Source organism: Herpailurus yagouaroundi, unplaced genomic scaffold, assembly GCF_014898765.1.
Source record: "Herpailurus yagouaroundi ecotype Mexico unplaced genomic scaffold, PumYag 196, whole genome shotgun sequence".
Taxonomy (NCBI): Eukaryota; Metazoa; Chordata; class Mammalia; order Carnivora; family Felidae; genus Herpailurus; species Herpailurus yagouaroundi.
Genome location: NW_024412427.1, coordinates 14,485,667 through 14,508,700, shown reverse-complemented (window position 1 = coordinate 14,508,700; position 23,034 = coordinate 14,485,667). Strand labels below are relative to the sequence as shown.

Sequence of the window (23,034 nt, the reverse complement as noted above, 5' to 3'; positions counted from 1 at the left end):
TGTAGGTGGAAAATGATGTGGTGGAAAGTGTCAAAGCCCAAATACACCCGATAATGTGGAGGGGTGATTTTATTCAAGCTATTGCAAGTAGGGAGGGCACCCAGGATCCCAAGAGCAGGATGTCTAGGCAGGGTGGGTTCTCCTTAGATTTACAGGGAAGAGCACACAGGTTACAGGCGGGGAATTTAGAGCTGGGATTGTCTTGCAATGGGGGGGGGGGGGGGGAAGGCTCCTTGGTCGGCTGACCGGTTAAATGTTTGTTTCCACTTTCAGATGGGACCAACAGTTCTAATCTCAGCTAATGAACCATGAGACAAAGAATGGGAAAGTCAGGGGTTGGCTTGAACAGCAGGTTCAGGCAAAAGGAGAAAGGTCACAGGCAAACAAGGAAGTCATCTGAGTCTTAGGAGAGAAAGATGGACAAGGGTCTTGTCTAAGTCATGTGAGGAAAGTGCTTGCTTGTGGTAAACCATTTCTCTGAACAGAGAAGAGTAGTGGAATTTCAGAAAACAAAGGTTGGGGGGATTTCTTAACCGTCACTGTTTTCCAGGAGCACAGGGCTTGGGTCAAGTTTAACAGTGTCAAAAGGTTGGCTGATAGTGTAGGTAGAGGCCTGGCACCCTGATGGCTTTGAGCCACTGCCTGGTGAGGAACTCATCCTCAGCAAATAGAAATGCCCTTTTAGTCATTTCCCTGGGCACGTGACCTTAGATAAGGGAGCGATAGTATCCCACCTTACAGGATACTAGATCAGAGACAGCACGCCCGGTAACACAAAGCAAAGCACCTAGAACACGGTAGGTGCTCAGTTAATGTTACCCATCAGTACGACTATTTTCTCAAAAAGTGTGGTGTCACGATTTGAATTCAAGCTGTCTGGGTTCAGAGACTGCAAGCTTACCATCCGCTCTACTTCCAGACCTCCATGTATTGATTCAGTCCTCAAACTCCCAAACACATCCCCAACCTGTGTCCCTGGCACTGGGTGATCTGATACATAAAGGAGGAGACCCTGGACAGTCCACCCCACTGTGAGGCAGGCCAGCCCTAAATGGACAGTGGCACAAGAGCCATGGCGGCCATGATTGCTCAGGGGAAGCACCAAACCAGGGTTTAAGGACAGTTTGGGGGTCCTGGAGGCTGTGTCCCAAATGTCCACAGACCAGTTGGCACAGGGGAGCAGCAGCCCCTTCAGACTCCTGGAAAAGTGGCTTCCAGGATGGATTCACCTCCTGGCACTGACTGGCGACTCCTGAGTCCTGGTTCTCTGACCCACTGCCCAGGCCCGTGCCTGGGCCCAGGCAGGATCAGGGGATTAGGGAGAGAGCCCTCGAGGGTGACAGGAGCCAGGCTGGCCGGAAAGAGGCAGGGTTACAACCAAACCAAGATATCGGGGCCCCTGATCATAATAATGAAAGAAAGAAAGAAAGAAAAAAGGGACGCGTGTTCGGCAATGCCCAGGGACCAGGACTGCTGCCCTGTTACCAAAAATGTCGAAGCTCTCGACTCTGCAAATTAGCATAAAACATGCTGTTTTGCATCGATTTGCATGTCATTTGCATGCTAATGACTCGATGCCACAATGCACCCAGTCCCCTAAGCAGCTTCTGGTCCTTGCTTTTCTCCTAGCCCCTGCCCCTTGCCTTGCACTGAGAAAACCAGAAAATCTGGGTTCTAAGCTAGGCTGGGCGACTTCTTCCCTGTGGGGCCCAGGCTAGTCCTTGCCTCTCTCTCAGTCTCAGTTTCCCTGACTGAGCTCAAGGAGACAAACTGAGCAAGGGTTTTCAAATTATGCTCCAGTCGCCCCCTTGGGAGCTGCAGACACAGAGACGGGGGAGCAGGTGGGGCAGGCGCCCCCCTCCCATCCCTTTCGAACAGCTGGGGCTCTGAGTAAAATTTCTCTTCAGCAATGCAGAGCTTCTCTGTTCCAAACAAAGACCAAAAGTTTACAAACAAACGGACTTAGTTGTCTCCGGCAAGTCTTTCTAGCACAACCTTCTCTAAAGACTTGAACAGCAGTAACAATCAGAGTTAAAACACGTAGCCCGTATCGTGTGGCAGATCCTGTTCCAAGCAACAGAGACGCATAACTCTATCTTGACGCAACCCTGGAAATAAATACCGTTACTATACCCCCCATTTTCTAGGTGGGTCAATTAAGGCACCAAAAGGTTGAGTAACTTAGCTAAGTTCAAACAGTCACCGGATGGGAGAGTGAAGAGTCAGCCTGGCTGTAGAATTTACACCATGGGTTTCGCCAGGTCACCTCCGCCATTGTACAGATGAAATTGAGGCTCAGAGAGGGAGGGAGCGTTTCTAAGCATAGCCACTAAACTGGCACTTGAACCTTGCTTCCTGCCTGAGCCCCCAGGCTCTCTGTCAAGGGGAAGGGTGGCCAGAGAAGGGAAAGCCGCGATTTCAAAGATGCTCAAGACACTTCTCTCTTGGTCCCGTGGACTTGCCAGGACGAAGGATGGTTTCGTCCCTGGCCATCCCCAGAGCTTGCTTCCTCCTCCTCGGCCACCCTAGTGCCAGCTGGTTAGACTTCAGGGAATAGTCTCCAGAACCAGCCAGCACGAGCCCCTAAATCAAGGCAGCCAGCAGGCCAGTGAGAGCACCAGGTATGCCAGTCAGAGCCGGCACACAATGCCCTGCCCGGCTGTGCAGGTGGAGGCACCGCCGAGGGGGACTCCACTGCAGGGGGCTGGGGGGGGGGGGCTTTCTCTCTGCAGAGGCAGGCGCGCCATGCCAGCAGGCGCTCAGCCCCCACCCTTTGGGGATCCGGCTGGGAAGCCCCCAGGTGCAGCTATGACTGGCCTCCCAGAGCGGTGCCCCGCAGGGGGCTGGTCATCCCTCTCTCTGTTCAGTGCCCCTCGATGGCTTTCTCAAGCCCCTTCCCTCCTGCCAACCTCTCCCTCTGAACTGCCCCCTCCCACCCTGCTCTGACCACCCTGGCCTTCTCTCAGCTCCTCCCATGCTGCGAGCTCTGTCCTATCTCTGCACCTCTGCATGTGCTGGTGCCTCTACCTGGAACACCCTGCTGCGTTGCCTAGTCACCCCATCTAAGGTTGACTACCACTGCCCCACCCCCCCGCCCGCCCCCCACTCCCTGGCACTTAACCGTCTTTTCTTCTCGGCCGTTATTTCAATCTGAATGTATCTGGCTTATTTACGTGCCTCCTCATGTAGTGCCCATCTCCACCCTTAGACTCTCACTCCAGGAGAGTCAGGACTGTGTGTGTCTTACAGAAATAGAGGTCCCCAAGAAATATTTGTGGGAGGGATGAAAAAGGAGGGAAGCCGGTAGCTGCTGCTGATTTGTTCGGTTCGTGTTGGTCTCGCCCTCCCCCCATCCCTGCCCTAGAGCGTCAGCTGCACGAGAGGCAGGGATTTATATGCCTGTTCTCTTCATGGCCGTGATCCCAGGAGTTAACACAGTGCCTGGTACCCAGTAGGTGCTCAGTAAATATCTGTTGCACGAATGAGCCAAGAGTGCAAGGGTCTCGCAGAGATGGGGTGCCGCTGATGGGGTGTAGGACCCTGGGCAGGTTCCTTCCCTCCGGACACTTCTGTCTCCCCATCTGAAAGCTGGACTGTGGAATCCCCGCCACTTTCTGCAGGACTGTGGCCCATTCCAGGGCCGCTGTGAGGATGAAAATGAGAAAATGTACGTAGGCACCGGGCACGCGGTAGGGGTTTTATAGCCACAGCCCTATAGTCATTAACTGCCTCTGTAGCTAATCCTGCCGGGTTATTTGGATTTCCCCAATGACCAGAGCACGAGGAAAACCCCAGGTGCGGGTGGGGGTGGGCACGGTTTGAGTTCAGCGGCGGAGGCGGATTGGGGGTGAGGCTGGAGAGGTGGGCTACGGTGAGATTGGGCAGACAGCCCTGGGAACTTAATGGAGATGTCACCTTTATCCTGGAAGCAGACGGAGCTAGGGAACGATTTTAAGCAGCAGAGTAAAATGATCTGGTCTGATTTTCAAAACACTCACTCTGGCTGCCAGGTTGCCGGGTAGGGCGGGTGGCTCCCCATGCTCATTACCTCCCTTCCCCCCCCCCACCCAGTATTAGAACCCCTAGATAGAGCTGGGCATGTGGACACCCAGAATCAAGACCACACTAACTCTCGTAGTTAGTGGTATAGCCGTGTGTCTCCAGTCCAGCCAAGAGGAGTAAGGAGACTACCCACCTGCAATTTCTGGGAGAGATCCTCGAGGAGAGAGGGGATATTCTTTGCCTCTTCCTCCTTCCCTCTGGCTGGAATGTTGACATGATAGCTGGAGAATGTGCAGCCACTTTGGACCACGAGGTGTTGAGGATGGTGGAACAAGACAGAAGGGCTTGGGTCCCTGGGGATTGAGGACCCATCTTGTCAGCCTAGGGCTGCCTGCCTCCAGACCATTCATAAGAAAGAGAAACCAGTGTTTGTCTCCTGTAAGTCACTCTTCTTTTGGGCTCTCTGCCACTTACGGCCAATTCCAAAACGAACAGGTCCGGTTAGCACAAATGATCTCGGAGCTCTGTGGCCTACCTCCAGGGGAATGGGGGAGAGGACTCTGCTGGTCTTCTTTTTTGAAGTTTATTTATTTATTTTGAGAGAGAGAGCGTGTAGGCAAGGGAGGGGCAGAGAGAAAGAGGGAGGGAGAATCCCAAGCAGGTTCCACGCTGTCAGTGCAGAGCCCCACACAGAGCTCAAACTCACAAGCCACAAGATCATGACCTGAGCTGAAGTTGGATGCTTAACCAGCTGAGCCACCCAGGTGCCCCTCTGCTGGCCTTCGATGTCCTGCTCACAATAGCCCTGAAGCTCCTGGCCCAGGCTGCCTGGATCAGCCCAACTGGCTGGTGTCCCTGGCTGGACCCAGCTGGGACAGGTGCAGAGCTGCTGCGGGCCTGAGACCAGGGCTTCTACTGCTTTTCTCGAAGCTTTGAGGGGCAGGGCAGAGAGGACAAGGGCCGTGGCAGAATGGCACTGTCCGTTCTTGTGGGCCACCTCCAGCCCCTTGTTACCCACCTTCCACACGATACCCAAGAGAGCTTTTAAAGAAGCTTTGTTGTTGTTGTTTGAGAGAGAGAGAGAGAGAGAGAGAGAGAGCGCGCGAGCGAGCATGAGCACGGAAGGGGCAGGCCCCGTACTGTCAGCATGGAGCTGGACACGAGGCTCAACCTCACGAATGGTGAGATCACGACCTGAGCCGAGATCAAGAGTCGGACGCTTAACCGACTGAGCCACCCAGGCTCCCTGACCCAAGAGAGCTTCTTAGTGTCCTCTCTTGATCTCACAAATCACCTCAGTGCCTTCCCACAGTCCCCCAGGACCCTCAAGATGACATCCAGTCACCTCTGGCCCATCAGGTTTTGTAGGACATGGCATGATTCTTCAGGGCACAGCTTCCAAGTCAGACTCACACACACATATACTGGCTTTTGAGAGCCCTGTGACTTCGGGGGCGCCTGGGTGGCTCAGTCGGTTAAGCATCCGACTTCGGCTCAGGTCACGATCTCGCAGTCCGTGAGTTCGAGCCCCGCATCGGGCTCTGAATTGACAGCTCGGAGCCTGGAGCCTGTTGCAGATTCTGTGTCTCCCTCTCTCTCTGCCCTTCCCCCACTCATGCCCTCTCTCTTTCTCTCTCTCTCTGCAAAAGTAAATAGACATTAAAAAAAAAAATTAAAAAGCTCTGTGACTTCGGGCAACTTACCGAAGCATTTTGGGTCTTAATTCCATTAGCTACGAAATGGAGGTGATTGGAACAACAGCTTGCTATTGTCGTAGAGTTTCAGTGGGCAGTGTGGGGGTTCCTGCTATTTACTGATGCGTAACAACCCCCAAAACACTGTGTTGTCAAGACGTTCCTCGGGCTCGCGGATTCTTAGGGGTCAGGAACTCACACAAGGTACACCGGACCTGACTCCCTTCTGTTCTACGGTGGTCGGGGCCTCAGCTGGGCAGAGGTGACCCCCCCCCCCCGGGGGCCGGCATCATCTAGACGCGTCTTCCCTTACACGTCTGGCCATCGAGACTAGTTCAGCTGAAGCTATTGGCCGGAGCACCCACGTGTGGACTCTCCTGGAGTCCTGAGCTTCCTCGCGGCATGGCCGCTGGGTTCCAAGAGTGAGTGTCCCCCGAATGCAAGCAGAAGTGACATGGCCACTTCCAAACACAGCAAGAACACAGACCCCACTTCTTTTTTTTTTTTTTTTTAATTTTTTTTTCAACGTTTTTTATTTATTTTGGGGACAGAGAGAGACAGAGCATGAACGGGGGAGGGGCAGAGAGAGAGGGAGACACAGAATCGGAAACAGGCTCCAGGCTCTGAGCCATCAGCCCAGAGCCCGACTCGGGGCTCGAACTCCCGGACCGGGAGATCATGACCTGGCTGAAGTCGGACGCTTAACCGACTGCGCCACCCAGGCACCCCCAGACCCCACTTCTTGACGAGAAGACTATCACGGCTTTTGGAGCCATAATTTGAAACGGATTATACAATGCCTGTCCCATCATGAGCCCTCATTAAATGTTAACTGGGACGGGTGGCAGTGGTATGAGATCAGGGCTCGGTGCCATTTGCGTTGAAACAGTCAGATCAGGTGACACTAGGCATCGAGGGGTTAATGCAGGAGGCGCCGGGCGGGGTCTCTGGAACCCCACGGCCCCACGGCAGAACAGGCTCTGGAAAGATAGAGCTTGGATAAGAGCTAACAGGTCTCGGGTGCTTACTAGACGCCAGGCGCTGAGCCAAGCACTTTCCGTGCACGATCTCGTATAATCCAGCAAGCCATCCAAGAGGTAGGTCCTAGCATTGTGCCCATTAATTGATGAGGAGTCAGAGGCCCAAGGCCACACAGCGAGGAAGGGGCAGGATTTGAACTCAGGCAGTGTGGGGTCAGAGCCCGTGCGCACTTCCCAAGACTAAGCTGGGCAGTAGCCAGCCTGCCAGGTGGAACAGGCCGTCCTGACTGTTTGGTGACAGACAGGGAGGGCTTGTACTGCTGGACGGAGAGCCAGGACCAGGAGGTTTGTCAGCTGCGAGCCCACAGTCACAGGCTGGGGGAATGGGGCCAAGACCTCCGTCTGGAGGGGTGGAGGCGGGAGGGAGCGAAGAGAACCCAAAGAGCAAGGCAGAGCCCCCCTCCAGAAGCAGCAAAGCACTAAGGGATGAAAATAAAGCCCCAGGATCACGTGGGGCCCTGACCTCTGCTCCTGGAGCCCCCATCAGGCCATCACTGGTCCCCCACCTGGAGCAGAGCTCAGCCAGTTCCTGGAGGTCAGGAGGCCTCAGCTGGAGGGGGAGGAGCAGGAGGGCGGGGAGGGGGACACCACTCAATACAACAGCCAGGAAAGGTCACAGAGGGGACTCCCAACAGTGCGGGGGTCTATAATGGCAACCAGCACACCTGCAGGGGCTCCAGACGGCTCTCCCTGGTGCCCTCTGGCCTTGACTTTTCTTCTGACCGCTCCCCTTCCTCCCTTCTCGCCTTATTTCCATCCAGCCCCCCCTTCCATTTGTCCTTCTTGCCTTCTATCCCTTCTTCCATTCCTTTCTTTCCCTCCCTTCTTCACACTTGCCTCGTTCCTTCCTTCTCTCCTTCCTTCCATTCCTTCCCCCAGTTTGAAATCTCGCAGGGAGAAGCTGCACCCCCCCGAAGGCAGGGAGCAGCCCGGTCTGAACAGAGTCATGACCGCGGACTTCACCACGACGCCTAGGCCATCACAAAACCAGTCCTGGCAATGCCATGCGTCTGGGACGAGTCTTGTGATGACCTCCTTCATCGCTCGCAAAATCAGGTGTCCCAGAGCACCTGAGTAGCCTGAGCATTACTGGGAGGTGGCTTCAGGGGAGGGGGGGGGCACTGGATTAGGAGCCGGTTCACCTTGGACAAATTGCAAGCCCCTCTGGGCCTTGGTTTTCTTGGCTGAAACAACTTCATGGGTTGAGGAGAGAGTTAGACAGGACGGCACACGCTTGTCCTCAGTCATAGGAGTGTTTCTGCCTTGCCCGTCCCTCGCTGGCACAGGCCTATGACCTTTCTCCCAGGCCCGTGGGGCAGAGCCAACTCCCAGCTGACGTTGGCAAGCGGCTGGGGGGGTGGACCAGCAGGCTGTCAGGCCAGGCCTTGTGCCCAGAGAACCTTCTGTGCCACTGTTCCTCAGCCAGGCAGGCCCAACCCACCGGCCACTTGCCGTGCCCCTGGCAGGACAGGGCTATAGGCCCCTCCTCGCCTGTATCTCGCTCAGCTGACCATGGTGGCCACCCTCCTCCCCCCAGGCCCTGGAAACAGAAGTCTCCAATATAAATGCAAATCCACTGCAGTCCCCAGTCTCAGGCTGGCCGTTCCAGCATGTGCTGTAGGCTGGGGACAGGAGCTGACACTGGCCCAGAGGAGATAAGGCACTTCTGGGCCACCCCCGCCCCCGGCCCTGCCCACTCCTCAGCCTGTCAGCTCCACAAACACCCCAGGGAGCCCCAGCCCTTCCTCTCTGCTGCCCCATAAGGCCTGTATGCAAAGCACCGTCCCCCCTCACTGCAGTCAAGAAGGGCCACGCCATCCTCAAATATGGTGACAATGTTCCACCCTCCTGCCCTCTCCGCAAGCAGAGTGGAGAAAAGGCAGGTGACGTGGGGGCTAATTTCTACCACCACCCTCCGGCGGGCTCGGGGCCACCACTAGCCCGTAGCATTCCTTTCTGTGAATCAGAAACAGACAGCCCTTCTTCCTGGCACAAGGCAACCCCTCCAGAGGGCTCCAGGCAGCCTCTTAGCCCCCAGCTGGGCACCCTTGAGCCCCGCACAACCTGCACAATTGTAAGCCACAGCTCGGGGCGCCTGGGGGGCTCAGTTGGTTAAGCGTCCAACTCTTGGTTTTAGCTCAGGTCATAATCTCAGTTTGTGAGTTTGAGCTCCACATTGGGCTTTGCACTGACAGCACGGAGCCTGCTTGGGATTCTCTGTCTCCCTCTCTCTGCCCCTCCCTCACTTGCTCTCTATCTCTTTCTCTCAAAATGAATAAATAAATATTAAAACAAACAAACAAACAAACAACAACAACAAAACCCAGAAGGTAAGCCACAGCTCTTAGCAGGACCCATCTCATCTTTGGGACTTGGTTTCTCTCCACCTAGAGAGACCTCCAAGCATTGCACAAACCCGTTTAGGTTGAGCCCTTGGAATTAGACGGGGTGGTTCCTTGGGTGAGACCTCTTCCAGCTCCAATAACCTATCATCCTTCCATTCCTAGGTCTGAGACATTCCGACCCATAAGCCACAACTTCCGGAATGCTTAACAAAGGAGCAAGGCATCTCTGGCAGAAACATTCTATGATCCACACGAGATAGAAGCTGGGGTGGGTTTGGAGTCATGAGCAGGGCTCTCAAATGGCCCGGACTCCAATCCGCTACATTCTGGCTCCAGAATGTCACCTCCTCAGAGAAGCCTCCGCTGGCGGCCTCCTATGGGGCAATTCCTTTCCCTTCTCCAGAGACTATATCATATTCCCTGCTGGTTTTCTTCATGGCATCTATTGTTATGTGAAATTATCTCACTCATTTATGCCTTCCGTGGTTACTTTCCGTCTCTCCCCTCTCCCTTACTAGAATTCAAGTTTCTATAAGAGCAGGTGCCGTGAATCAGTAACTCCTTCCTCAACGCTTTCTGGGGAGTAACGACGGATCCCCTGACAGGGTTAGCGTAAGGCGTTCATCAAGACAGCCAAAGGTGCTTAGCAGAGAGCTGGCACCCAGTAAGCGCTCAATAAATGCTAATGGCTGTTGTTATCATTATCATGAAAGAGCTGTGGGTGTCCTGGTCCCAGAGGTCCAAATCCCGACACACTCTTGTGTCAGGGGCCAAGCCATCATCCCCCATTTACTCACCCCATGACCACAGGCAAATGGCTGCTTCTCGTTCTCAATTTCCCTCTGTCAAGTGATGTGTCATTGCCAGAAATGTCACCAAGTCGCTCTGAGTGTCAAATGACGCCAAGAGGGAAACACACTTTTTAGTCCCTAAATATGATTTCAATACGGGGCGCCTGGGTGGCTCAGTCGGTTGAGCGTCGGACTTCGGCTCAGGTCACGATCTCGCGGTCCGTGAGTTCGAGCCCCGCGTCGGGCTCTGGGCTGACAGCTCAGAGCCTGGAGCCTGCTTCAGATTCTGTGTCTCCCTCTCTCTGACCCTCCCCCATTCATGCTCTGTCTCTCTCTGTCTCAAAAATAAACGTTAAAAAAAAAATTAAAAAAAAAAAATGATTTCAATACTACGAAGAACCCTGCGCGCTTCTCCAAATGTGGCGGCCACGTCCTCCAGAGCTCCCCAGCACCCTCCACCCGGAATCCCAAGGGTCTGCTTTTCCCCGACCCCACCCAGCCATGTCTCGCTTAGGCTTCTTTGAAGGAGGGGTTTCCATTAAGGCAGAGTTTCTCAAAGTTTTGACAGAACCACACCACCTTCCCAGCTCCCACTGGCATTCTGTCTGTATTTTATAACAATTTCCTAACATTGTTTTTTTCTTTAAATTGCCTCATTTAAAAAAAAAAATAAAGCCCGGGGCGCCTGGGTGGCTCAGTCAGTTAAGCGACCGACTTCGGCTCAGGTCATGATCTCACAGTTTGTGAGTTCGAGCGCCGCATCGGGGTCTGTGCTGACAGCTCGGAGCCTGGAGCCTGCTTCGGATTCTGCGTCTCCCTCTCTCTCTCTCTGCCCCTCCCCCACTCATGCTCTCTTTCTGTGTCAGAAATAAACATTAAAAAAAAAATTTTTTTTTTTAAATAAACAAATAGGGGCGCCTGGGTGGCTCAGTCGGTTAAGCGGCCGACTTCGGCTCAGGTCATGATCTCACGGCCCGTGAGTTTGAGCCCCGCGTCGGGCTCTGTGCTGACAGCTCAGAGCCTGGAGCCTGTTTCCGATTCTGTGTCTCCCTCTCTCTGACCCTCCCCCGTTCATGCTCTGTCTCTCTCTGTCTCAAAAATAAATAAAAACGTTAAAAAAATAAATAAAATAAACAAATAAATAAAGCCAGTTCATGCTAATGAGAAACTATAGAGCCCTGCCATTAATAAAAATTAGCATCCTGATATAGGGCACCTGGCTTAGTTGGTTAAGCATCTGACTCTTGATCTCAGGTCAGGTCTTGATCGCAGGGTCATAAGTTCAAGCCCCCTGTTGGCTCTACATACATACATACATACATACATACATACATACATAAATAAATAAATTGGTGATTGTAAGAAGAGGATATATGTTGATAATCGCTAAAATAAACACTTAAGTATTAAAAGTCTGATACCTCCAGCCAGATGGGAGATCTGATCCAAAGTTTTCACGCTCTCGAGCTGAGAGTTCTCTGGGGAACTTTTTTTTTTTTTTAATTATTCCTTTGGTCACCGGGCCAGACCTTTCCTGAGAACCATACATGCCCAGCCCCGGTGGCAACAGCCTTAAGCGAGAGCATTTCCGGCCTTCAACGCACAAAGGTCTACTTGAGGTAGCAACCTTCCGCCCTCCCAAATACAATTAATTGGCAGGGAATCATCACCCAAGCTCGCCTCCCTGGGCATTTCTTGGCTCTCTTCTCTCAGCACCCCCTAATAAAGGTGTCTCCCCTGTGGAGGTGTGGGAAGGGACAGAGGGAGTCAAGTCTGTGTTTGCCAGGGTGACGATCTCCATGCACACTTTTGCAACCAAACATGCCCACTAACCACTCCCACTCAAACACACAGTCTCCAGGACCCCCCATCCAGTGCCATCCGTCTATTTTGCTGATTCTTCACTTTGGAGAAGGGCAATTTAACACAATGGCTTATTGTTTCCAGGAAAGGACTCGGAAGGGAGACCTCTGGCAAATTTGGTAAAATGTATCCTTTGATTGGATGGGCAATTTCTGTCCTAGGATTTTATCCGGAAGAAACTGTCATGAATGTGGAAAACCACAACAGCTGCACGATGTTCTTGGCAGCACTGTTGATAAGAGAAAAGTTGCAAAAAAAAAACAACCCCTGAATGGTCATCAATAGGGGATTCAGTAAATAGATACGATAGTCCACATGATGGGCAATGATGCAACCATTTACCGATGAGGCTGTAAAATATTTAGACACGGAAAATGTTCATGTATATTATTAAGTAGAAAAGTAGCTACAAAAGAGAATGTACAAGATGTCCCTTTTAAAATATACATACATATGCATTGTAGAAAGATTGGGATGGATTTGGGTTAGAGAGGATTTCTTAAACAGGAAACAAAAAGTCCAGACCATAAAGGCAAATAAATCTTTTCTCTCATTTTTTTAAATTTTTTTTAAGGCAAATAAATCTTTTCTTTCTTTTATTTTTTTTAATTTTTTTTAAACATTTATTTATTTTTGAGACAGAGAGAGAGCATGAACAGAGGAGGGTCAGAGAAAGAGGGAGACACAGAATCGGAAACAGGCTCCAGGCTCTGAGCTGTCAGCACAGAGCCCAATGCGGGGCTCGAACCCACGGACCGCGAGATCATGACCTGAGCTGAACTCGGACGCTTAACCGACTGAGCCACCCAGGCGCCCCAAGGCAAATCTTTTCTTAATGTTTATTTGTTTATTTCGAGAGAGAAAGAGCAAAAACGCATTCACGCGGAAGCATGGGAGGGGCCGAGAGAGGGCAAGAGAGAGAGAATCCCAAGCAGCGCAGAGCCTCACAAACCATGAGATCATGACCTGAGCTGAAATCAGTGGGACGTTTAACCGACTGAGCCACCCAGGTGCCCCATAAAGGCAAATATTAATAAATTAATCTCCATTAGAATTAATACTCTGTTCAAAAGTCACAGTAAAAAAAAGTGAAAATGGTAAGTCACAAGCTGGGAAAAGTTTGTCACGGTCTGACTGACAAAGATCGGGCTCGAAATATATACAGAGCGCCTACAAGTCAGTAAGACGACCAAGAAGAACAGAGTCCAGATTTGAACGGACGTAAAGAACAGAAAACATGAACAGCCAATAAACATACAAAAAGATGCTCAACCTCTTAGTAATTAGCAAAATCCAAATTAAAAGTTCGTTTTATGTCTACTAGATTGGCAAAACTTCCAAAGCTGGAAAAATCCCCCGTTTGATCCCTCGGGTGGCACAAGGAGGACTCCGGGACACTGGTGATGGGGGGTCAGTTTGTACAACCACTCTGAAGAACAACTTGGCGTTATTTTGCACTCACTCTACAACCCTGCAATCCCATCCCTGGGGACATTCTAGAGAAGCTTGTATGTGTGCACAGGAGGAAGCCCCTCCTTCCGCTCCCTGCCCTCGGGCACCTGAGAAATTCTTGTTCCTTCCACCCGGTCTTCTGACTTCCTCTGGATAGCGGTGGGCAATGTTTGCCCTAGGGGCTGGGGCTTTAACTCTCCCACACTTCACGTGGTGGGACCCAGCCCTGTTGGCCAGTCACTGGGCAAGCCAGACCCCCTGCTCATCACCTGAGTGGAAGCAGGGAGACAGCCGTGACTGTCCTGGGGACCAGGGAGAGGCCAAGAGCGCCCGGAGGGTGTCAGGAAAAGTGGCAGGGTGACAGTTCATGCAAATAATAGACTCCTCTCTGCAATGCAAAAGGAGGAGCAGCTCCATCTGGGCCAATCGGAAGCATCCAAGACAAATCACCAAGGGGAAAAAGTAGGCAGATCAGCTACCGTCGTGGAAAGGGGGGATTCAGGTGTATATCAACACATGATCACTTGTATGTGGCAAAACGCTTCCGAGGACAGGAGATTGGCCTTGGGGGAGGGGGAGGGGTGGCTAGGGGGCAGGGGTGGGGCCAGGCCTCACTGCGTCCCCTTTTGTGCATTTTTATTTTGTACCTTGCACGTGCTACTGTGGAAAACGGAGTAAAAACTGGACACGAGCTGCAGTCACGTGAAATGTGGCACGCACAGAACTATTATGAGAGTTGAATTAGTGGCTGATCACCAGGTGACATAACGTCACTCCCAGACGATTAATCTGCACTGTTCTCAACTTCAGCGAAGGTGTTTTTGTTTTCTTTTTGAAAACATCTTCCAGCCAACTTTTCTCGGTTTCAGACTTTTCCACGGACCCTTGAAGAGCCTGTGGCTTTTCCTGCACTGTGCCTGCTGGGCCAAATTCAAGGAGTAGATCCATTCATCACCCATGCCCGGCGGCCCACCAGCTTCCCAAGGGCCACCGGTAGGCACGAACTCCTTTGACTTAAATCATCTATTGGGTCCCACCCCGAGGCTGCTCTTCAGTTCAAGCGAGTCCAAGGGGAATAGGCATGACCCTCCCCTTCCTCAGGAGCCAAAATGCACAAGGTCACTTCCTGGACCTCAGTTTCCCGTTGGGTCACACAGTCTATATGTGACTCTCCACCTCAGACACTTGCGTTCGCCTGCCCCTCGCCCCCTTGCTCACTTCTCCAGCCACACTGATCCCTTGTTCTTCCGACCCTGCTCTGTGTCAGCAGAATTTCAAGATGTCCCCCAACATTCCCAGCCCTCCCTGCAACCCCCCGCAGGTGAACATGCCCAGCATAATGCCCTGGACTGGGCGCGTGCTGGCATTTACTCCCGTGATTAGGTTATGATATACGGCACGGGTGGTCAGACTTGTGACTTACAGAACCGTGAGCTAAATGGGTACTGTTTTAAGCCACTAAGTTAATGGAAATTCATTGCACGATAATAGAAATTAATACACATGCCCAGCTGGCTCCACTCTGGCCTTTCGTGCGCTGGATCCCTCAGCCTGGAAGGCTCTCCCCACAGATATTCACAGGGCTCACTCCCTCCCTTTACCCAGGTCTTTGTTCAAACATCCTCTCCCAGAGAGGCCGGCCTGACCAAATCATTTAGAGGAGCACCGGCCTTTTATTTCCTATTCCCCCTCCCACTTTATTCTTGGGTCTATCCCTTACCACTCCCTGACATTATACGGTTTCAGCGTCATCTGAATAACTTTTTTTTTTTTAGCTTTTTACTCTGAAATAATTTAAAACTTACAGAACAGTTACAAACATTGCACAAAGAATTCTTACATATCCCTCGCCCAGAACCCCCAAATGTTGACATTTAAACATGTTTGCTTTATCATTCTCTTTGTATAGAGAGATTTTTTTCTGAGCCATTTGAGAGTAAGTTGATGACCTGATTCCCCATGGCCCCCAAATACTTTAGTCTGTAGTTCCTAGAAACAAGGAAATTCTCCTGCATGAGCACAGCAAAATTGGAAAAATCAGGAATTCGCTGCTGACACGTTACCACTGTCAAATGTTCAGATCCCAGTCAAGTGCTAACAACTCTCCCCAAAATAACATTTTTTTTTGAAGTTTTATTTATTTTGAGATAGACGGAACAGGGGAGGGGCAGAAAGAGAGGGAGAGAGAGAGAATCCCAAGCAGGCTCCGCACCGTCAGCACAGAGCCTAACGCGGGGCTCGAACGCACAAACCGTGAGGTCATGACCTGAGCTGAAGTCAGACGCTTAACCGACTGAGCCACCCAGGCACCCCAAGCATAGCATCTTTGATGATAAACAAAAAGATTCGTCCAGAAATAATCACTGTATTCAGTTGTCTTACCTCTTTCATCTCCTTTCATCCGGAACAGTCCCTCAGTTTTTCCATTCTTTTCATTATCTTGACACTTACCAAGATTACAGGCCAGTTATTTCGTAGAAGTTTCCTCAGTTGGAGTTCATCCAGTCGCTCCTCCTGATCAGATTTAGGTTTTGCGTCTTTGGCAGGAACATCGCAGAAGTGACACGGTGCTCTTCTCTGTGCAGGTCGCCTGGAGGCACACGACAGTTTGTCCTGTAACAGGTGATGCCACCCGCTACCTTTGATCGCTTGATTAGGGTCCTACCTGCCCTGTTTCTCACCGTCAAGGTACCCTCCTCCTCTTTGTAATTAATGGGTTATCTTGGGGGGGGTGGTATTTTAATACTATGTATATGCTCTGTCCCCAACAAATTTTCACAGAGTAGTTTTTATTTTAGCACCCAGCAATGATTCCGTCAGAGTCAGTTATTACCATAATATTTCCATCCTTCCTTCTACATTTGTTATTACACATTCTACTCTGAGAAAGAGCTTTCTCCTCCTTCATGCATGTGTGTGTGTGTGTGTATGTGTGTGTGTATGTATGCATATGATATCAGTGTGGATTCACTATTTTTATTCAATGGATTATAATCTATTATGGTCATTATTTTGATTCTCAAATTGTCCCAGATTTGGCCAGTAGCTCCTACGCTCTTTTGACATGTTCCTAGCATTACTTGAGCACTTCTAGATGTTTCAGGCTCACTATGTACTTTCCGGGCCCCAGCCCTCAAATCAGACTTCTCCCCAAGGAGCCCTGGTTTCGTACAGTGGAGGATGCTATATTAAGACACCAAGATCTGGGGGTGTCTGGGTGGCTCAGTCAGTTAAGCATTCAACTTCGGCTCAGGTCATGATCTCACAGTTTGTGGGTTCAAGCCCCGTGTCGGGCTCTGTGCTGATGGCTCAGAGCCTGGCTCCTGCTTAGGATTCTGTGTCTCCCTCTCTCTGCCCTCCCCCACTTGTATTCTGTCTCTCTCTCTCTCTCTCTCAAAAATGAATAAACATTAAAAAAAATGTTTTTAAAAAGACACCAAGATCGGGGTGCTAGGAGTACTCACTGCTACGTGGATATGAGTGCTCTTGGGCTCTCTTTGTGGACAGAGCTGGGAAACACACGTATTACATGTATGCATCTCACCCCACACGTGGGCACACAGGCATCTCTGCTTCTCTGCCTCTATTTTTCAGAGCCAGGAGTTTACCCTGATGGCTCCAACTCCATTCCAGCACCACAGAGGTCACTCTAGCCTTTGCTGTCACCGCGTTTATAATTCCCTACTCCGACAGTGGGAAACCTAGCTCTCACATTCCTCAATATATTCATTTGTTCAACACCCCCCACCCCGTCCCATAGAGCCCCGGCCTCACTCACGGCTCCCCTGCTTGGCCCCCCCGCCCTACCGTTCACCTCCAACAAATATCGGGAAACAGAAGGAAGGAAGAGGAAGGAGGAAGCCGCATTTGTTTTGACCTAGTAATACATTCACTTGGTACAAAAGAAAAACGATAGGGAAGTATATACAATGAAAAGTCTCCCTGTCTACCCCGTTGCTCATTCCAATCTAACTCCTCCCCATAGGTAACAAGCATTATTGGTTTGTTACATACACAAGCTAATATAAAGATGTTTTTTATTTCCTCTCTTCTCCACAAAATATTCCTCATACTCCTTTTATCTGTCAATAGTTCTTGGAGATCTTTCCATATTCGTGCGTAAAAAGTGGTCTCATCCTTTTGTGGCCGGGTAGCATTCCTTTGGCTACTCTATTTAATCAGTTCACCAATAATCGACATTTAGATGGCATCTAAGATTTTGTTAGGCCCAACAAGACCGCAATAAATAAACCGGAATGTATTCACGTTGCATGTGTCCAGACACATCCATTAAATAAATTTTTAGAAGCGGGGTCATTGATGTGATCTGACATGTTTGTGTTTAACGATTAAAGTCTGTCTCGGGAAAGATAAATACTCTGTATGATTTCACTTATATGTCGAATCTAAAAAAACCCAAACTCAGATACAGAGAACAGATTCATAAGGAAGGGGGTGGGAGGCAGTGAAGGGGTCAATGATACAAATGTCCAGTTATCAGATAAATAAGTTTTAGGGATGTAATGTACAGCATGGTGACCACAGTGAGTGGCACTGTGTTGTATATTTGAAATTTGCTAAGAGAATAAACCTTAAAAGTTCTCATCCCAAGAAAAAAATAAATAAATAAAGTCTGTCTCCCCTCTTGGAAGAGGAAAGGGACTCTGTTCTAGTGACTGCTTTTTGCCCAGCACGAGGAACTGCTAGACTATGGTAGGCGTGCAACAAACAATGTGTTCGATAAATGAATGAATGACCGATGCCCTCGGGCTCTGCAGTTGACCGTCTCCGGAGTGTAGGGAGCCCTCACTGTGTGCCCGGTGCTGTGCATCGTGGTGCCGATCCTCCACACTTCCCCGTGAGGAAGGCACAGTTTTGACAGCCCCACTTGACAGATGAGAGCGCTGAGGCCCAGAGAGGGAGCACAGCTGAGCTGACGTCACACAGCTAGTCAACGGCCAAGCCACAGTTCCCACCCAGCGAGCCAGACTCTGGAGCCACTAACAATCTCACCCACTGCTCCCAACACATCTCTTCTCCGCCCCCCCCCCCACACACACACTTAGCTCAGTCCTCCAGCCCCACCTGGACCCCTCATCTTGCCTCACACGCTTCCCTGGACCTAGCTACTTCTTCTCAGCCTCACCCCCAGCCAAAGGCGTCTGCTCCCCGCCCTCGGCCAACGCGGGACAGGACCAAGGAGAAGAGCTGTCATTTCCATACAGCTGTCCCCGGGAGCCAGGCCTTGCCTAAGCCCCCCCATTTTCCCTGAAAAGGCTGAATTGTCTTGGCCGTTTGGGGGGCACCTCTCGGCACAGGCCGGGCTGCCTGGGCAGGGCCTGGCTGGGCTATTATCCTACATTATCTCACTCCCCTGCTCCTGAAAAGAGCCAGTGACTGCTCGCCCCCCCTCAGCCCTCCCCTGCTCGCTCCTGTCTTTTACACTTAATTACCTCACTCATTACCCCGCAGCCTGCAGAGGCCGGACCACAACTGGGGCGTGAGTAATCCCCGCATCACACACCCAGCCAGCCGGCCAGCAAGGAGCAAATTGCTCACACAGCCCATAAATAAAGGAACAGGGCCCACTCAGGCCTTCAGAGCAGAAGGACTTCGTGGCTGCTGCCGTGAGGGGCAGGCAGTGGCCCCAGCTTCCCAGTCGGCCTTTGCCGGCCCTGGTGAGATGGTCTCCACCTCCCCCACCCCAGACGGGCGACCTTGAACTTCCCCAGGCCACTGAAGTCATAGCTCAGTGCCTCTGACAAATGAGACAGCAGGGGCCCACACCCCTTCCTCATCACAGCCCGGAAACTGTCCAGGCACGTCTTCCAGGCTTCCTACGTGACCCCTCCAGCCATGCACCTACCCCTGGCAGTGGGGACCCACCAAGTCCCCAGCTTGTCCTCTTTCTCCCCCAGCTCCTTTGCACATGCCACCACTCCTGCTTCCCGAACACTCTTCCTCATCACCCAAGGGCCTGCTTAATTCCTACTCACTTGAAAGGTCACTGCCTCTGGAGAGCCTTCCTTGACCCCTCTAGGCTGGGTCAGGGACATCATGGACTTTCTTCAGTCAAAGCATCAAGCCATTATATTGTCACTGCCTTTTCGCTTGTGTCCTTTGAAGAAAGGACTGAGGGGCACCTGGGTGGCTCGGTCGGTTAAGCGTCCGACTTCGGCTCAGGTCATGATCTCGCGGTCCGTGAGTTCAAGCCCCGCGTCGGGCTCTGTGCTGACGGCTCAGAGCCTGGAGCCTGTTTCAGATTCTGTGTCTCCCTCTCTCTCTGACCCTCCCCCGTTCATGCTCTCTGTCTCAAAAATAAAATAAAAAATGTTTAAATTTTTTTTTTTAACGTTTATTTATTTTTGAGACAGAGAGAGACAGAGCATGAACGGGGGAGGGTCAGAGAGAGAGGGAGACACAGAATCTGAAACAGGCTCCAGGCTCTGAGCCGTCAGCACAGAGCCCGACGCGGGGCTTGAACTCACGGACCGCGAGATCATGACCTGAGCCGAAGTCGGACGCTTAACCGACTGAGCCACCCAGGCGCCCCAAAATAAAAAATGTTTAAAAAAAAAAGAAGAAGAAGAAGAAAGGACTGAGTCTTCTCCATCTCTTTGTCCAGTGCCCAGCCCAGGTCCTGGCACATGACTGGCCCATTTACTAGGCACTAAGTAAAAGCGAGTAAGAGAATGAATGAATAAGTGAATGAATGAGGTGACGAAGGGTAAGTTGCATGTGCTGGATGAAGGGGTTGGGGCCCCTTGTTCCTGTGCCATGGGCTTCTCGCTCCAATATGCCACAGGCTCCCCCCTGTCCAGGGCATCTGAGCTCATGAGGATGATGGGTGAACCGGGATGCATGGCCCCAGGACCTCTCTGGGGCTGAAATTTCCTTCTTTTATGAGGTCAGGCGCAGACTCCTTCCCTCGTATCACCTTGGGAAACACCAGCTTCTCGCCTCTGGCATGAGATAGTCCAGCCTTGGCCCAGAAGTAGCCTGCACAACCTTTTCTCCATCAACTTAAAGGCTTCTGCTGATTCACCACCTCCCACATTACCCCAGGGAGGCTGGCACAGGAGCTGGCTGTGTGGTAGGCTTCTCTTGCCTGGAGGACTTCACCTCACCCTCCTGCTTCCTTCCCGGATCCAGGATAAGGAAGGGAACTTGGGAAGGTAGCTGGGAGGGAGTTCCCAAAACCTGAGAGGCCAGAGTCCATGGAATCCTTTGATATCTGGTAAATCCTACGGACCCTTTCGCAGAATTATGTCTTCAGATTAATAAAATAAATTAATTAAGAAAATAAAATGCATAGTATTACGAAAGAAACCAATTACACTCAAAGAGTTATCAAAATATTAAAAACAAGTCTGCATTACAGTAATATATGTATTTATTTACTATGCATTATAACGCAGGGTCTAGCAAATCACCATTGTAATTTCCCAGTCCTGATGAGTGTAAATGATATTTCAAGATATCTGGAACAGCTGTAAGGCGATAAGAAAATATGTATGGTTTCTATTAGTGACAAAGTCACTGGTCCCACCAATACCACTGTGGTCTGTTGCCTGCATTCATCGCTGAAGGATTAAGAAATTTCCGATAAAGGCTAGTGGAATTAAAGACGTAATAATACTTTTCCTCTCCAAGTCAATGACGGACCTGAACTCTTTCTGTGGAGTGCCTTTGACAGCAAGTGACAAGTGCATCAGGAGCATGCTAGCACTTCCCTTCCCGTATCTTGGCAGACATCCTTAATCAATTTTAGCAGTCTTTTCCACTAAACCCAAGCTCAGTCCCAGAATCTCCTGAAACCCCAGACTCCAAGCGACTGCTACCAACCAATCAAAGTGGGCTCTTGAGCTGCAATCAATTGGTCACTCCTGGGGGGCAGGGAAGGTGTGGTGCTCTTGTGAGCAGGAGATGGGGGAGGGGGGGGAAGGGGCCCCTGGGTGGCTCAGTAGGTTAAGCGTCCGACTTCAGCTCTCGGGTCATGATCTCACAGCTCGTGAGTTCGAGCCCCGCATCGGGCTCTGTGCTGACAGCTCAGAGCCTGGAGCCTCCTTCCGATTCTCTGCCCCTCACCCTGCTCGCGCTCTGTCTCTCTCTCTCTCTCTCTCTCTCTCAAAAATAAATAAACAGTAGAAGATGGAGAGGGAAGGGGGAGGTAACAGGACGTTTAGCAACAACACAGGGAGGGGGCTTGATCTGAGCTCATGACAGGGATGGACAGTCCGGGATGGGTCACGTCGTGGACATATTTGTTCATGTCATGAACGTGTACTGAGACTTTTTGCTGAGCCACGCTGTGGAGCCGGGGACACAAATGTGAACAACCCCAGACCCCTGCCTTTAGAGCGAGGACAGCGCCAGGAACTGAGTGCCTGCATATGCCCTTGGGGCCATCCTGGGCCGGAAGGATAGAGTCTGTAGGATTCCACCCAACCTGAGAAAAAAACATTAGTTTTTTTCAGACAATCGAGGGGCTGCTGAATCATCCAGGATCCATGGCAGCAAACATGCCTGAAGAATCTCCAAGACCGTCAGAAACCAGGACTGAAGGCTTCATGTCAAGAAGGAGAAAGAAAAAAAAAAAAAAAAAAAAAGCCCCAGACCGGGCAGAATCCCTAGTCCTAGGGAGACGTCACTGCTGACACCGGGGAGGCCCTGAGGCCAGAGCTCACACTGCTGACTCCAATTCCAGATGTTGACACTCAGACCTTTGTCCCTGCTGCTTTCGGACACTCGATGTAAAGGCTGCCACACTCCAGCCAGAATGGCAAGTGGCTAGCCTGGGACACGTGACTGCTGTGGCTGCAGAGGAAGCAGGGACGTCCGGTAGGGACTCCTCTAGTGAAAGGAGGGGACTCATGCGTCAAGGGTGTTGGAAGGTCCAGCCCCCCAAGGATCAGGTGCTTCTGCTGGGCCCAGCTCTGTGCTCAGGCCTTTCTCTGGACTACGTGCGTTCATCGTCTCAGCTCTCTGGAGAGAGATACCCATTTCGCAGATGAGAATAGTGGTGCTTGCAGGAGCTAAGTCCCTTGCCCCATCCTTTTAACTGTTCCACAGAGGTGGAATAGGAGGAAGTCATTACCCGCTTTGAAGCTGAACTAGGCCACTGAGCTCTAGATGCCACTGGTCCTGGGATCTGGAGGATTCCAGACCGAAGCTGTCACAGCAATGCTAGACAGATGCCCTGTGTCCCAAGCAAGCACCGGCTGCGTTCTGGACCCTACATGAAAGTCGGCTCCTCAGAGAGGTCTTCCTTGGCCACCCCACCTTAAACAGCCCTCGCCCCACTTATCTCTGCCCCAGGTCACTTACCTTCTCAGCATTTTGTAGGCAGGAAGCTGCCACTTGTCTATTCTCTGTCGGCACAGTGGGGTGTGAGCGGCATGAAAGCGGCTCTGTCTTGTTCGCTGCTATGTCCCCAGCCCCTTGGTACAGTGCCGGGCACACAGTAGGCGCTCAGTAAACCTCGGCAGACTTAGTAGCTGTGCGCCGTTGGGCAATTTCTTAACCTCTCTGTGCCCAGTGTCCTCCTTTATCAAATGTGTATAAACAAACTGAGTCCCTCCAAAAGTGGTTGTGAGGGTTCCATAAGTTCACGCAGTGTCACAGCCAAGCAGGCCTTTTAAGCAGGCCCCTACTGTGTACCAGGCCGGCAGGATTTCCCTGCGGGACCTTGACCGTTAGAGCCACGGGAGCCAGAGAGGAGATGCTCCTGGGGGCTGAAACGTCCTAGAGGTCAACTGGCAGAGAACGGACTTGGAATTAACAATGGCTAACATTACCAGCACCAACTGTGTGCAAACAGGCAACCTAAACACCTCGTTCATCTCCC

The 23,034-nt window shown here is 51.4% G+C and overlaps 1 protein-coding gene across 1 annotated transcript in view; it reads right to left on the bottom strand.

Moving 5' to 3' along the window:
• Positions 1-23,034, bottom strand: part of FAM110A (family with sequence similarity 110 member A) — a 153,465-nt gene that overhangs the window by 94,238 nt on the left and 36,193 nt on the right. Inside the window, exon 2 of the mRNA XM_040447451.1 lies at positions 15,639-15,777. The gene's annotated coding sequence lies outside the window, so the exon portion shown is untranslated. The remainder of the gene's footprint in view (positions 1-15,638; positions 15,778-23,034) is intronic.